The sequence below is a fragment of the Triticum urartu genome, chromosome 7A, assembly GCF_056163025.1.
Source record: "Triticum urartu cultivar PI428250 chromosome 7A, HENAU_Tu73, whole genome shotgun sequence".
Classification (NCBI taxonomy): domain Eukaryota; kingdom Viridiplantae; phylum Streptophyta; class Magnoliopsida; order Poales; family Poaceae; genus Triticum; species Triticum urartu.
Genome location: NC_141879.1, coordinates 679445572 through 679463007, shown reverse-complemented (window position 1 = coordinate 679463007; position 17436 = coordinate 679445572).

The window sequence follows — 17436 nt, the reverse complement described above, 5'->3', positions numbered from 1 at the left end:
TCACTATCGTAAGGGGACACGATCTCTGCTTCGACAAGATGTGCCTCTGAAAACCGTGTCTCGAACTGTGGAATGGCAGAGGGAAAACGGTTCGAAATGATGACCAAGCAGACGTGATGTCACATTACGAAAAGTTGACAATGGATTGGACTCGTGCAATATTATATTTTTTGTGGTTGTGTGTGGTACTTGTGTTGCATACCCGGACACGTTCTGCGGTTGGAGTATTCAGACACAATTTGCTCGCCAGACACCTCGTCATTGAAGCCTGGTTCAGGGGCAACTGAGGGAGTCCTGGACTAAGGGGTCCTCGGGCGTCCGACCTATTGGACATGGGCCGAACTGATGTCCTATGAAGATACAAAGACCGAAGACTCTACCCGTGTCCAGATGGGACTATCCTTGACGTGGAAGGCAAGCTTGGCATCCGAATATGAAAATTCCTTTCTCTGTAACCGACCTTATGTAGCCCTAGATCCCTCCGGTGTCTACATAATAGGATGGCTAGGTCCGTAGACATAGATCCTCATAATCATAGTCAGACATGCTAGACTTCTAGGGTTTAGCGATTACGATCTCGTGGTAGATAAACTCTTGTAATACTCATATTCATCAAGATCAAAGCAAGCAGGAAGTAGGGTATTACCTCCATAGAGAGGGCCCGAACCTGGGTAAAACATTGTGTCCCTTGCCTCCTGTTACCAGCGACCTTAGACGCATAGTTCGGGACCCCCTACCCGAGATCCGCCGGCTTTGACACCGACAATACTAGTGACACTTTGTTTGTCTATGTATTCGCACATGTACTAAGTTTCCGTTTAATACAACTCTAGCATGAATAATAAACATTTATCATGATATAAGGAAATATTAAATAACAACTTTATTATTGCCTCTAGGGCATATTTCCTTCAGTGTCCCACGTGCACCAGAGTCTATAATCCGGATTACATTGTAATGATTCTAACACCCATGGAGTCTTGGTGCTGATCATGTTTTGCTCGTGAGAGAGGCTTAGTCAACGGGTCTCCAACATTCAGATCCGTATGTATCTTGCAAATCTCTATGTCTCCCTCCTTGACTTGATCTTGGATGGAATTGAAGCGTATCTTGATGTGCTTGGTTCTCCTGTGAAATCTGGATTCCTTGGCCAAGACAATTGCACCAGTATTATCACAAAAGATTTTCATTGGACCCGATGCACTAGGTATTACATCTAGATCAGATATGAACTCCTTCATCCAGACTCCTTCATTTGCTTCTTCAGAAGCAGCCATGTACCCCGCTTCACACGTAGATCCCGCCACGACGCTCTGCTTGGAACTGCACCAACTGACAGCTCCATGATAACTCAGAAGTATTGGGGATCGCAACAGTTTTTGAGGGTAGAGTATTCAACCCAAATTTATTGATTCGACACAAGGTTTATCAAGGCACACAAGAAGAAAGCTAAAAAGGAAATAAACTATCATGGATGATACAATTAAAAAGTATGAGCACCGACAACTAGCATGAGTGTGTGAACATGAATGTAATGTCGGTGAGAAATACGTACTCCCCCAAGCTTACGCTTTTGGCCTAAGTTGGTCTGAGGGAGTCCTGGATTAGGGGGTGTTCGGGTAGCCGCACTATACCTTCAGCCGGACTCCATGACTATGAAGATACAAGATTGAAGACTCCGTCCCGTGTCCGGATGGGACTTTCCTTGGCGTGGAAGGCAAGCTTGGCGATGCGGATATTCAAGATCTCCTACCATTGTAACCGACTTTGTGTAACCCTAACCCTCTCCGGTGTCTATATAAACCGGAAGGTTTTAGTCCGTAGGACAACTTCATCATACAACAATCATACAATAGGCTAGCTTCTAGGGTTTAGCCTCCTTGATCTCGTGGTAGATCTACTCTTGTACTACCCATATCATCAATAGTAATCAAGCAGGACGTAGGGTTTTACCTCCATCAAGAGGGCCCGAACCTGGGTAAAACATCGTGTTCCTTGCCTCCTGTTACCATCCGGCCTAGACGCACAGTTCGGGACCCCCTACCCGAGATCCGCCGGTTTTGACACCGACATTGGTGCTTTCATTGAGAATTCCTCTGTGTTGTCGCTTTCAGGCCCGATGGCTCCTTCGATCATCAACAGCAATGCAATCCAGGGTGAGACTTTTCTCCCCGGACAGATCTTCATCTTCAGCGGCTTCGCACTGCGGGCCAATTCGCTTGGCCACCTTGAGCAGATTGAAAGCTATGCCCCTGGCCATCAAGTCAGGTTTGGAAGCCTAAACTACACGGCTGACATCCGCGGGGACTTGATCTTTGACGGATTCGAGCCACAGCCAAGCACGCCGCACTGTCTCGATGGGCATGATATAGCTCTGCCGCCGAACAGCGCCTTGGAGGCCGCACACGCATCGGTTCCGACCATTGATTCGGAGCCTACTGCGCCGATCGAGGATCAGCGGTTGGACGCTGCCTCAGGGGCTGCGATCTCAGAGGCGATCGAGCCGAACTCCAGCCCCGCACTCCGCATAGCCCGTGACTCCGAGGAGCCGGATTCCTCTCCGAACTCCGAGCCCCCCGCGCCCCTGCCGATCGAATCCGATTGGGCGCCGATAATGGAGTTCACCGCCGCGGACATCTTTCAGCACTCGCCCTTCGGCGACATCCTGAATTCTCTAAAGTCTCTCTCTTTATCAGGAGAGCCCTGTCCGGACTACGGTCAGCAAGGTTGGGATATGGATGATGAAGAAATTCAAAACCCACCCACCACCCACTTGGTAGCCACTGTCGACGACTTAACCGACATGCTTGACTTCTACTCCGAAGACATCGACGGCATGGACGACGATGCAGGAGACGAACAAGAACCAGCACCTGTAGGGCGGTGGAAGGCCACCTCGTCATATGACATATATATGGTGGACACTCCAAAGGATGGAGATGGCGATGGAACAGCGAGGGACGATACCTCTAAGAAACAGCCCAAGCGCCGGCGTCAGCGGCGCCGCTCTAAATCTCGCCAAAGCAAAAATGGTGATTCCGGCACGGGAGATAATACTACTCCGGATAGCGCCGAAGAACACCCCCTCCAGCAAGATTCAGCATAGGAGGACAGAGAAGCCAGCCCTCATGAGAGGGCGGTGGACCAAGAGGCTGAGGATGATAATTATACGCCTCCCTCCGAAGACGAGGCAAGCCACGACGACGACGAGTTCGTCATGCCAGAGGATCTCGCCGAACCAGAGCGTTTTAAACGCAGGCTTATGGACACAGCAAGCAGCCTCAAGAAAAAGCAGCAACAGCTTAGAGCTGATCGGGATTTGCTAGCTGACAGATGGACTGAAGTCCTTGCGGCCGAAGAGTATGAACTCGAACGCCCCTCCAAGAGTTACCCAAAGCGCAGACTGCTACCCCGACTAGAGGAGGAAGCACCTACATCACCAGCGCATGACATGGCCGACCGGCCACCTCGTGGCCGCGACAGAGAGGCCTCTTGGCCCTCCGCTCAAGCCATGCCCCGACGCCGCGTCAAGCATACTAAGGCACGGGAAAATGCACCCGACCTGCGCGACATACTGGAGGACAAGGCAAGGCAAACAAGATCGATCTACGGATCGCGCAGGCGCCCCACGGCACGTGACGGTGATCGTCACTCCGGATGCAATAAATCCGGCCGGGCCGAACTCAACAGACAAAGCTCCTTCGAGCTGCGTCGTGATATAGCCCAATACAGAGGAGCCGCACACCCACTATGCTTCACAGATGAAGTAATGGATCATAAAATCCCTGAGGGCTTCAAACCCGTAAACATCGAATCGTACGATGGCACAACAGATCCTGCGGTATGGATCGAGGATTATCTCCTTCATATCCACATGGGCCGCGGTGATGATCTACACGCCATCAAATACCTCTCACTCAAACTTAAGGGACTGGCCCGGCATTGGCTTAACAACTTGCCAGCAGACTCTATCGGTTCTTGGGAGGACCTGGAAGCCGCATTCCTTGACAACTTCCAGGGCACTTATGTGCTACCTCCGGACGCCGATGACCTCAGCCACATAATTCAGCAGCCAGAGGAATCGGCCAGGCAATTCCGGACACGGTTCCTAACAAAGAAAAAACAGATAGTCGACTGTCCGGACAAAGAGGCCTTAGCGGCCTTCAAGCATAATATCCGTGACGAGTGGCTTGCCCGGCACCTGGGACAGGAAAAGCCGAAATCTATGGCAGCCCTCACGACACTCATGACCCACTTTTGCGCGGGAGAAGATAGCTGGCTAGCTTGCAGCAACAATTTAACCAATAACCCTGGTAATTCGAATACCAAGGACAAAAGCGACAGGTCGCGTCGGAACAAACAAAAGCGTCGCGTTAACAACGACAGCAACGAGGATACGACAGTTAATGCTGGATTCCGAGGCTACAAATCTGGTCAACGGAAAAAGCCATTCAAAAGAAATACTCAGGGCCCGTCCAGTTTGGACCCAATACTCGACCGCTTGTGCCAGATACATGGCACCCCCGAAAAGCCAGCCAATCACACCAACAGGGACTGTTGGGTGTTTAAGCAGGAAGGCAAGTTAAGAGCCGAAAACAAAGACAAGGGGCTGCATAGCGACGACGAGGAGGAGCCCAGGTCGCCGAACAACAGTGGACAGAAGGGATTTCCCCCGCAAGTGCAGACGGTGAACATGATATACGCAACCCACATCCCCAAGAGGGAGCGGAAGCGTGCGTTACAGGACGTATATGCGATAGAGCCAGTCGCCCCAAAGTTCAACCCATGGTCCTCCTGCCCGATCACCTTTGATCGAAGGGACCACCCCACTAGCATCCGCCACGGCGGCTTCGCTGCATTGGTTCTAGACCCAATCATTGACGGATTTCATCTCACAAGAGTCCTCATGGACGGCGGCAGCAGCCTGAACCTGCTTTACCAGGATACAGTGCGAAAAATGGGCATAGATCCCTCGAGGATCAAGCCCACCAAAACGACCTTTAAAGGCGTCATACCAGGTGTAGAAGCCAACTGTACAGGCTCAATCACACTGGAAGTGGTCTTCAGATCTCTGGATAACTTCCGAAGCGAGGAGTTAATCTTCGACATAGTCCCGTTCCGCAGTGGCTATCACGCACTACTCGGGCGAACCGCATTCGCAAAATTCAACGCGGTACCGCACTATGAATACCTCAAGCTCAAGATGCCAGGCCCTAGAAGAGTAATCACGGTCAATGGGAACACTAAACGCTCCCTCCGAACGGAGGAGCACATGGCAGCGCTCGCAGCAGAAGTACAAGGCAGCCTCTTTAGGCAGTTCTCCAGTTCGGCCTTCAAAAAGCCGGACACTGTCAAGCGCACCCGGAGTACCCTACAACAAGACGGCGTGGCACGTTCTGAGCTAGCGTAGCAATGCGGCCCCAACCCTAGCCCTCGCGATATAGCCAAACCAGTGCTTCGCGTACATAACTACGCTCTTGAAATACCATGGACACAGGGGAAGGGGAACTATCACGGCACGCCCAAAATACGGCTTAAACCGCACCAGGGGCTGCCGAATTCCTTTTTTTTTCTTTTTTTCTCTTACTCTCAGGACTCCATACTTCGGATGACCCGTTCGGTAATTCAACTGCTGCACAAATGATGCAAGATCCGGGAAAGCAGACAAGCCACGCCGCATTATGGAACTCCCAGGTGGTCTCTATTGCGAGGAGTATACCTGTTTTTAATACAATTCCATGGCCTGCCCCTGTCCAGGACATGTTAAATAGTCCAATTTCTTTTGCTTATTGCACTATTTGTATCGTTCCGCTTTCATAGCAGCCTTTCTATAAGCAATGCATAGCTTTTTGTCTATTTTTTGCATTATCCTCTTTTTATATATATGTTTATCAATAACATGTTGCATCCGTACACTGTGGTACGGCAAAAATACGCCAGGGGCTTCAGTACCCATCAATATGGCATGAGAAGTCCGTACACTTTCACAAGTGCGGCACCCCGAACTTATAGCACTATATGCATCGGCTCCGAATCATGATTTGGGTCAATAGTTGGGTTTGCCCGGCTCCTATGTTTTGGTGCCTTACGTTCCGCTATATCGGATAAGGTAGCACTAGGAGAACTACTGCGATTGTGCCCCAGTTGAGCTGGGCTGAGCACCTCAGTAGAGAAAGCTAAAACTGACTGTCATGATGAGCAAGAGACCGGTCGCTGTCCGAGAGGTTTTTCGAGTCCTTAAAGACTTATGCCGCTTTAAGCGAGGAACCGGCTTTGTCCGGCCAAGGTGTGGATAGCGCCCCAAACTCGGTCTTCCGAATACTAGGGGCTTCGCCGAAATTTAAAATTATAGAGTTCAATGTCTAAGTGAGAGTGTTCAAGCATTATAGTCCGATTGCCTTGTTCGTTGTGCTGAGCGCCTCCCTCGACGGACCCAATCATGGGAAAAAGAGCGCTCAGGCTTATCCCGAACACCCCAGCACTAGTGGCATGGGGGCAGAAGCCGACGACTGGCCATCTCTCAATTTTTTGATAAACGGCCGCACAGAAAGTAATATTTTAAATTCAAGCATTGCTTAGCGCATATGAACAAGTTTTCAGCGCACAGGATAACACGAGCAAGTTCATTCAAAAATTACATCCTTGGTGCATTCATCCGCCATAAGGCGGGCACCGGCCAGAACATCCTTGTAATAGTTCTCGGGCTTGCGATGCTCCTTCCCCGGCGGCAGCCCGTCCCTCACAAGCTTCTCACCGTCCAGCTTACCCCAGTGCACCTTTGCATGGGCAAGGGCCCTACGGGCACCTTCGATGCAGACGGAGCGCTTGATGACCTCGAGCCTTGGACAAGCCTCCACCAGCCGCCGCACCAGTCCGAAGTAGCTCCCAGGCAGGGCCTCTCCAGGCCACAGCCGAACTATGAAGCCCTTCAGGGCCTGTTCGGCCGCCTTGTGGAGCTCGACCAGCTGCTTCAGCTGGTCGCTCAAGGGCACAGGGTGTCCGGCCTCAGCGTACTGAGACCAGAACACCTTCTCCATCGAGCTGCCTTCCTCGGGTCGGTAGAATGCGGCGGCATCGGATACGCTGCGGGGAAGATTTGTGAATGCCCCTGGAGAGCTCTGGATTCGGGTAAGTAACAAGTAGTTTACTTTTATATGTCTGCTTTGCATAGAGAATGCCTTACCCGCCGCTATCTTTTTCACCGCATCCAATTCCTGGAGGGCCTTCTGGGCTTCGGCCTTGGAAGATTTGGCAGTTTTAAGGGCCGCAGCAAGCTCGGACGCTCGCGTCTTCGAGTCGAGCTCCAAACTCTCATGTTTTTTCATGAGAGCCTGAAGCTCTTGCTGCACCTTGCTGACCTGCGCCTCAAATTTCTCCTGCTCGGTGCGCTCCGTGGCCACTCTCTTCTTGGCCTCGGACAGCGCCTGCTTGAGGGTCGCCACCTCAGTTGTGTCCCCTATAATAAGCAATATACTCCTTTCATTTTTTGCAATTGCGTCTTCTTATAGGCATTTTTTCTATAAGGTATCTCTTACCTTCTTTCTCCTCGAGCTGCTGTTTGGCAAGGCCGAGCTCTTGCTCGGTCCGCTCGAGGCCCTGCTTCAGGGCATCCACCTCGCAGTCAGTGCGGCGGTGGCCAGCAGTGAAGCCTGCATACGTATATTGACTCCTTTTTAGTTAGACTCCTGCGATATTTAATAGATCCTCTATTCGGCTTTTCTTTCCGAACACCAAACAGAGCATCAGGGGCTACTGTCTATGCGGTAATATTTTTACATATTTCTGCTTACCTCGAAGCCTGGTAGAAGGCTAGCACAAGCTTCAGTAAGTCCGCTTTTGGCGGACTGAACCTTCTAGACCACCATACTCATGATAGTACGGTGCTCCTCGTCGATGGAGGCGCCCTTAAGCACCTCCAGCAGATTGTCCGGCGCCTCCAGTTGGACGGAGGACACCGGCTCAATAGGCTTGCTCCTCTTGGCAGGAGTTCGCCTGCCACGGTCCGGAACTGTTGATGATTCCAGCGTGGTGTCCGGCTTAAAGCCGGACTTGGAGCCTGGGGGGTCTCGTCCCCTTTACTCCTGGAGTCCGGGAGGTCGCCTCGCGGCTCCTCCTGGACCACCTCCTCTTGCCCCGGAGCTTGTCGCGACGCCACTTTGGCGTCATTCGTAGCACAGGGGGAGGCAGCGGGCGGAACTGAATTCACGTCCGATGAATCCAGGGAGCCGCTCGACGACTCGTCGAGCCCGTCCTTGGGCGGGCTGCATGATTATATTCGACATTAGGGAAAGCTGCGCAACAAAAGGAATATCATGAGTTACTCTGGTATCTGAACACTTACGATTTCACCAAACCCTTGGCCCTGTCCGGCCACTCCTCTTCGTCCTCGTCGGCGTCGGGGGCGTAGTCCGGCGGAGGGGTTTTCCTCTTCTTGGACCCTTTGCCCCCCCTACTAGGGCGGCCTTCCTCTTCTTTCCTCCCCTCGCTGGAGGGGGAGAGGTCTCTTCTTCCTCCTCCTCGTCTTCACGAGAGGAGTGCGTCTCGGACTCATCGGACGACGAGTCTGACACCACCATATGCCGGGAACTCTTTCGAGTCCCCGTGGCCTTCTTCTTCTTGGCCTTCTTCTCCGGCACCACATAAGGTGCCGGAACCAGCAGTTTTACTAGGAGAGCAGGGGCTGGGTCTTCGGGCAAGGGAGCCGGACAGTTAATCAGTCCGGACTTCGCCTGCCAATCCTGTCAAAGGTGAGGGAGTTTAGATCCCGCATAGAGTCAAACTATGAAGAAAACTTAACATCCTGTAAAAGATGAAAATATTTTACCTCGCCAGCAGGACGCTGCGAGCTGAATCCACGGTCTTCGGAGGCGGATGTGGGAGCGTCGGCGCCTTTGGTTAGCCCCTTCCAGACATCTTCGTGCGTCGTGTCAAAGAGCCTGCTCAGAGTTCGGTGCTGCGCCGGGTTGAACTCCCACAAATTGAAGTCCCGTTCTTGACACGGAAGGATTCGGCGGACGAGCATGACCTGGACTATGTTGACAAGCTTGAGCTGCTTGTTCACCAGGGACTGGATGCATTTTTGCAGTCCGGTCACCTCTTCTTCGTCGCCCCACGACAAGCCCGTCTCCTTCCAGGACGTGAGCCGCGTAGGGGGTCCGGATCGGAATTCAGGGACTGCTATCCACTTCGAATCGCGTGGCTCGGTGATGTAAAACCACCCTGACTGCCACCCCTTCAAGGTCTCCACAAAGGAGACCTCGAGCCATAGGACGTTGGCTATTTTGCCCGCCATGGCACCTCCGCACTCCGCCTAGTTGCCGCGCACTACCTTTGGCTTGACGTTGAAGGTCTTGAGCCAGAGGCCGAAATGGGGGTGGATGCAGAGGAAAGCCTCGCACACGACGATAAACGCCGAGATATTGAGGATGAAGTTCGGGGCCAAATCGTGGAAATCTAGGCCATAGTAGAACATGAGCCCACGGACAAATGGGTGGAGAGGAAAACCCAGTCCGCGGAGGAAGTGGGGAAGAAATACTACCCTCTCATGGGGCCTTTGGGTGGGAAGAAGCTGCCCCTCCTCAGGAAGCCAGTGCGTGATGCCTTTGGATAGGTATCCGGCCTTCCTTAGCCTTTTGACATGGCCCTCCATGACGGAGGAGACCATCCACTTGCCTCCCTCTCCGGACATCGTTGGAGAAGGTTGAGGTAGGAAGTGCGGGCTTGGGCGCTGGAGCTCAGGTGCGCAGAAGATGGATAGGCAAAGGAGGAAGAAGGCGTAGGTAAAAAGGTGGATCCTTATCCCCTTATATGAGCGGATGCGACTATGCATCCCCACCAGCCTAGTTAAACTCGCTTGCCTCCCAAGCGCCGTGATAAATGGCGCGGTTGGGTTACCCATGTCCGTATTGATGAGAATCCCGTAAATGGAGGACACGATCTCTGCTTTGACAAGACGTGCCAAGGAAACCGCCTCGCAAAACACGCTGAGGTGGAAAAGTGAAAACGATTCGAATAAAGGCTTGGCCGTAGTGTGATGTCACGCTGCGGAATACGTCAGCAGATTAGGTTTGTGTCAATATTATTCTCTCTGTGGCAATACGTGGAAACTTATTTTGCAGAGCCGGACACTACTCTTGGTGTTTACAAACTTTTATGAAGAATTTGGAGGAAGAACCCGCCTTGCAATGCCGAAGACAATCTACGCGCCGGACTCGTCGTCATTGAAGCCTGGTTCAGGGGCTACTGAGGGAGTCCTGCATTAGGGGGTGTTCGGGTAGCCGTACTATACCTTCAGCCCGACTCCAGGACTATGAGGATACAAGATTGAAGACTTCGTCCCGTGTCCGGATGGGACTTTCCTTGGCATGGAAGGCAAGCTTGGCAATGCGGATATTCAAGATCTCCTGCCATTGTAACCGACTTTGTGTAACCCTAACCCTCTCCGGTGTCTATATAAACCGGAGGGTTTTAGTCCGTAGGACAACTTCATCATACAACAATCATACAATAGGCTAGCTTCTAGGGTTTAGCCTCCTTGATCTCGTGGTAGATCTACTCTTGTACTACCCATATCATCAATATTAATCAAGCAGGACATAGGGTTTTACCTCCATCAAGAGGGCACGAACCTGGGTAAAACATCATGTTCCTTGCCTCCTGTTACCATCCGGCCTAGACGCACAGTTAGGACCCCCTACCCGAGATCCGCCGGTTTTGACACCGACATGGTCTATGCCCATGGATGGCCTGGTGGATATCCGAAGTTGAAGCTGGGGTCGTACTGAGATGCATCAGCTATTGCCTGACAAGCTGCATCTTGGAGGCGAGCTGCCTCCGTCCTCCTCTCGTACTCGGTCGCCTCCTCCCTGGTTATAACATATCTCCCTTTTGCCTGAAAGTCAAAGAAGGTAGGACCAGGGAGAGCGATGTGATAGATGCGTCGTCTGTCAAAGATTAGTTACTACTGGAGGAACTGATTGTTCCTCTCAACAAACTAATGACGAACCATGGCATTATAATCTAAATAAGCAGGAGGCAACTCAATATCATCTCCACGTATGGGTATCTCAAGAAAATCAGCTAAATGGGCTGCGTAAATTCCACCAAAGAAATCTCCATTAATTTTGTTATTATGCAACCTGGGTGCAACAATGGCCCCCAAATTATATTGTCTATCTCCTAATACATCACTCTTGAGAACACTAAGATCTGGCACACACATGTGACATGCCTCATCCTTACCACTTATGCATCTACCTATAAAGAGAGCAAAATAATGTATAGCACGAAAATGAAAGCTCCCTATGGTAGCTTGTGTGATTTCCCTAGATTCCCCCATAGTTATACTAGCAAGAAAGTATCTATATTCAGATTTGAGAGGTTCACTAACATTACCCCACTCTGGGAGTTTACAAGCAATGTTAAAATCTTCTAAGTCCATTGTATAAGATTTATCATAAAGATCAAACAGGACAGTTTGAGAATTGCGTGATGATGAAAATTCAAACCTTCTCACAAAGGAATCAGTGAGGTAGTGGTAATGATGGCACTTATCTGCCACGAAGCTCTCAAGATCGGCATTACGCACATATGCGTCAAATTCCTCCTTGATTCCTGCTTGGACCATGAAATCTTCTGACGGCCATTCACAAGGCCGCACTTGAGCTTCCCTCGGTGGTTCATCGTCTGGCTCATGCATTGAGGGCCTGGGTCCTTGCTTCCTTGAAGAACCACCTTGGTACATTTTACTAAACATATTTTTTCCTCTGAAATATTTCTAAAATTTTTAGTAACTTAAAATAAAAGTGTACCAAACTCAACAAAATTGATAGCAACTACTCCTACAAGTTCCTAGAGGCCATATCATGCATTAAAACTACTTTTGACAACATAAATTTGACATGCAAGCTCAAGAACAGGGTCACCTAAGCAGCAAAAATTTGCCATGAATAAAGCACTAGAACAAAAACTAATTGGACCATTGGAGGAGCTACATACCAAAGAACAATCCCCCAAAGCAGTTTTGTGAATGGAGCTTTGAGCTAGGAGATCGAAAATGGCAACAATATGAGCTAGAACTCGTGCTTGAGATGGTTGGTGATTTTTTGGGAGGAAGAAGGAGTGTGTGGTGGCTGGAATAAGTGGAGCGGGCCACCAGGGGCCCATGAGGCAGGGGGGGCGCCCAGGGGGTAGGGCGCGCCCTGGACCCTCGTGGCTAGGTGCTGGCTCCCCCTGATGTGTTCTCAGTGCCAGATATTCTCAAATATTCCAGAAAAAATCATATTCAAATTTCAGGGCATTTGGAGAACTTTTATTGTCGCGGTATTTTTTATTGCATGGATAATTCAGAAAACTGACAGAAATTACTATTTTTGCTTTATTTAATATAAATAACAGAAAGTAAAAAGAGAGTACAAAGAGTTGTGTTTTCTAAATTCACCCATCTCAAGCTCATGAAAAGGAATCCACTAACAAGGTTGATCAGGTCTTGTTAACAAACTCATTTCAAATAACATGAAACCGGAGAATTTTTGAATAACACTAGGTTACCTCAACGGGGATATGCATGTCCCCAACAATAAGAATATCATATTTCTTCTTGACAGTAGGAAGAGGGAATTCAAAACCTCCAATAGTGATTGTTGAATTTTTTTCCAGTAGAATTGATACTATGGACTTGAGGTTCTTTCTTCGGAAAGTGTATCGTATGCTCATTACCATTAACATGAAAAGTGACATTGCCTTTGGTGCAATCGATAACAGCCCCTGCAGTATTCAAAAAGGGTCTTCCAAGAATAATAGACATACTATCGTCCTTGGGAATATCAAGAATAACAAAGTCTGTTAAAATAGTAACGTTTGCAACCACAAGAGGCACATCCTCACAAATACTGACAGGTATAGCAGTTGATTTATTATCCATTTGCAAAGATATTTCAAATCAAGTCTACGATATAAAGAGAGAGGCATAACACTAACACCGGCACCAACATCACATAAAGAGGTTTTAACATAGTTTCTTTTAATGGAGCATGGTATACTTGGTACTCCTGGATCTCCAAGTTTCTTTGGTATTCCACCCTTAGAAGTATAATTAGAAAGCATGGTGGAAATTTCAGCTTCCGGTATCTTTCTCTTATTTGTAACAATATCCTTCATATATTTAGCATAAGGATTGATTTTAAGCAAGAGCTCCAGGCTCTCTTGGAAAAACATGAGAGTTTGGAGCTTGACTCAAAGACGCGAGCGTCCAAGCTCGCGGTGGCTATTGAAAATGCCAAGTCTGCCAAGGCCGAATCCCAGAAGACCCTCCAGGAGTTGGATGAGGTGAAGAAGATAGCGGCGGGTAAGGCATTCTTTATGCAAAGCAAACATATAAACGTGAGTTACTTGTTACTTACCCGAATCCGGAGCTCTCCAGGAGCGTTCGTAGATCTTCCCCGGAGTGTGTCCGATGCAGCCGCATTCTATCGAGCCGAGGAGGGCAGTTCGACAGAGAAGGTGTTCTGGTCTCAGTATGCTGAGGCCGGACACCCCGTGCCCCTGAGCGACCAGCTGAAGCAACTGGTCGATCTCCACAAGGCGGCCGAACAGGCCATGAAGGGCCTCATAGTTCGGCTGTGGCCTGGAGGGGCTCTGCTTGGGAGCTATTTCGGGCTGGTGCGGCGGCTAGTGGAGGCCTGTCCAAGGCTCGAAGTCATCAAGCGCTCCATCTGCATTGAAGGTGCCCGTAGGGCCCTTGCCCATGCTAAGGTGCACTGGGGCAAGCTGCATGCTGAGAAGCTTGTGAAGGACGGGCCACCGCCGGGGAAAGAGCATCGCAAGCCCGAGAATTATTATAAGGATGTTCTGAAGGGTGCCTGCCTTGTGGCGGATGAATGTTCTAGGGATGTAATTTTTGAGTGAAACTTGCTCGTTTTGTCCTATGCGCTGAAAACTTGTTCATATGCGCTAAGCAATGCTGTTGGAATTTAAAATATTACCTTCTGTGCGCTTGTTTATCAATTCTGAGAGATGGCAAGTCGTCGGCTTCTGCCCCCGTGCCGCTAGTGCTAGGGTGTTCGGGGATAAACCTGAGCGCTCTTTTTCCCATGTTTGGGTCCTTTGAGGGAGGCGCTCAGCCCAACGAACAAGGCAATCGGACTATAATGCGTGAACACTCTCACTTAGCCATAGAATTCTATAATTTTAAATTTTGGCGAAGCCCCTGTTATTTGGAAGACCGAGTTCGGGGTGCTATCCACGCCTTGGCTGGACAGAGCCGGCTCCTCGCTCTAAGCGGCATAAGTCTTTAGGGACTCGAAAAACCTCTCGAACAGCGACCAGCTCTCACTTCGTCATGACAGTCAGTTTTAGCTTTCTCCACTGAGGTGCTCGACCCAGCTCAACTGGGGCACAATCGCAGTGGTTCTCCTAGTGCTACCTTAGCTGATATAGCGGAACGTAAGGCACCAAAACATAGGAGCCGGGCAAACCCAACTATTGACCCAAGACATGATTCGGAGCCGATGCATATAATGCTATAAGTTCGGGGTGCCGCACTTGTTAAAGTGTTCAGACTTCTCACACCATATTGAGGGGTACTAAAGCCCCTGGCGTATTTTGGTCGTACCAAAGTGTACGGATGCAACATGTCGTTAAGGAACATATATTAAAAAAAAGTAATACAAAAATAGACAAAAGCTATGCATTGTTTATTAAAGAGGGCTGCGATCAAAGCAGAACGATACAAATAATGCGATAAGCAAAAGGTTGGACTATGTAACATGTCCGTTCCAGGGGCAAGCTGCCGAATAGTATGCGAAACAGGTATACTGCTCGTGATAGAGACCACCTGGGAGTTCTGTAATGCGGCGTGGCTTGTCTGCTTCCCTGGTTCTTGCATCGTTTGTGTGGCAATTGAACTGCCGAACATGCCTTCCGAAGAGTGGAGTCCTGAAAGTAAGAGAAAATTAAAAAATTGACAGCCCCTGGTGCGGTTTAAGCCGTGTTTCGGATGTGCCGTGATGGTGCCGCTCCCCCTGTACCCATGGTATTTCTAGAGCGTAGTTATGTACGCGAAGTACTGGTATCGCCTTTTTACGAGGGCTAGGGTTGGGGCCGCATTCCTACGCCTGCTCGGGTCGTGCCAGGCGGTCTTGTTGTAGGTTACTCTGGGCGCGCTTGACGGTGTCCGGTCGTTTAATGGCCGGACTGGAGAACTGCTTGGAGAGGCTGCTTTGTACTTCCGCAGCAAGGGCCGCCGTGTGCTCCTCCGTTCGGAGAGAGCGTTCGGTGTTTCCATTGACCGTAATTACTCCTCGAGGGCCTGGCATCTTGAGCTTAAGGTATGCGTAGTGCGGTACTGCATTGAACTTGGCAAATGCGGTTCGCCCGAGCAGTGCGTGATAGCCACTACGGAATGGGACTATGTCGAAGATTAGCTCCTTGCTTCGGAAATTATCCGGAGATCCGAAGACCACTTCAAGTGTGACTAAGCCTGTACAGTTGGCCTCTACACCTGGTATTACGCCTTTAAAGGTCGTTTTGGTGGGCTTAATCCTTGAGGGATCTATGCCCATTTTCTGCACTGTATCCTGGTAAAGCAGGTTCAGGCTACTGCCGCCGTCCATAAGGACTCTAGTGAGATGAAATCCATCAATAATTGGGTCTAGAACCAATGCGGCGAATCCACCATGACGGGTGCTAGTGGGATGGTCCCTTCGATCAAAGGTGATCGGGCAGGAAGACCATGGGTTGAACTTTGGGGCGACTGGCTCTATCGTTTATACGTCCCGTAACGCGCACTTCCGCTCCCTCTTGGGGATGTGGGTTGCGTATATCATGTTCACCGTCCGCACTTGTGGGGGAAAACCCTTCTGTCCACTGTTGTTCGGCGGCTGGGGCTCCTCATCGTCATCGCTATGCGGCCCCTTGTTTGTATTTTCGGCATTTAACTTGCCTGCCTGCTTGAACACCCAACAATCCCTGTTGGTGTGATTGGCCGGCTTTTCGGGGGTGCCATGTATCTGGCACAAGCGGTCGAGTATTCGGTCCAAACTGGACGGGCCCCTAGGATTTCTTTTTAATGGCTTTTTCCGCTGACTAGATTTATAGCCTCTAAATCCGGCATAAACTGTCGTATCCTCAGCATTATCGCCGTTAGTGCGGCGCTTCTGCTTGTTGCGACGCGACCTGCCACTACTGTCCCTGGTATCCGAATTACCAGGGTTCTTGGTCATATTGTTGCTATGAGCAAGCCAGCTGTCTTCTCCCGCGCAAAAGCGGGTCATGAGTGTCATGAGTGCTGCCATAGACTTCGGCTTTTCCTGTCCAAGGTGCCGTGCAAGCCACTCGTCACGGATATTGTGCTTGAAGGCTGCTAGGGCCTCAGCGTCCGGACAGTCGACTATTTGATTTTTCCCAAAAATTTGCCATGAATAAAGCACTAGAACAAAAACTAATTGGACCATTGGAGGAGTTACATACCAAAGAACAATCCCCCAAAGCAGTTTTGTGAATGGAGCTTTGAGCTAGGAGATCGAAAATGGCAACAATATGAGCTAGAACTCGTGCTTGAGATGGTTGGTGATTTTTTTGGGAGGAAGGAGTGTGTGGTGGCTGGAATAAGTGGAGCGGGCCACCAGGGGCCCACGAGGCAGGGGGCGCCCAGGGGGTAGGGCGCGCCCTGGACCCTCGTGGTTAGGTGCTGGCTCCCCCTGATGTGTTCTCAGTGCCAGATATTATCAAATATTCCAGAAAAAATCATATTCAAATTTCAGGGCATTTGGAGAACTTTTATTATCGCGGTATATTTTATTGCATGGATCATTCAGAAAACTGACAGAAATTACTATTTTTGCTTTATTTAATATAAATAACAGAAAGTAAAAAGAGGGTACAAAGAGTTGTGTTTTCTAAATTCACCCATCTCAAACTCATGAAAAGGAATCCACTAACAAGGTTGATCAGGTCTTGTTAACAAACTCATTTCGAATAACATGAAACCGGAGAATTTTCGAATAACACTAGGTTACCTCAACGGGGATATGCATGTCCCCAACAATAAGAATATCATATTTCTTCTTGACAGTAGGAAGAGGGAATTCAAAACCTCCAATAGTGATTGTTGAATTTTTTTTCCAATAGAATTGATACTATGGACTTGAGGTTGTTTCCTCGAAAAGTGTACCGTATGCTCATTACCATTAACATTTAAAGTGACATTGCCTTTGGTGCAATCGATAACAGCCCCTGCAGTATTCAAAAAGGGTCTTCCAAGAATAATAGACATACTATCGTCCTCGGGAATATCAACAATAACAAAGTCCGTTAAAATAGTAACGTTTGCAACCACAAGAGGCACATCCTCACAAATACTGACAGGTATAGCAGTTGATTTATTAGCCATTTGCAAAGATATTTCAGTAGGTGTCAACTTATTCAAATCAAGTCTAC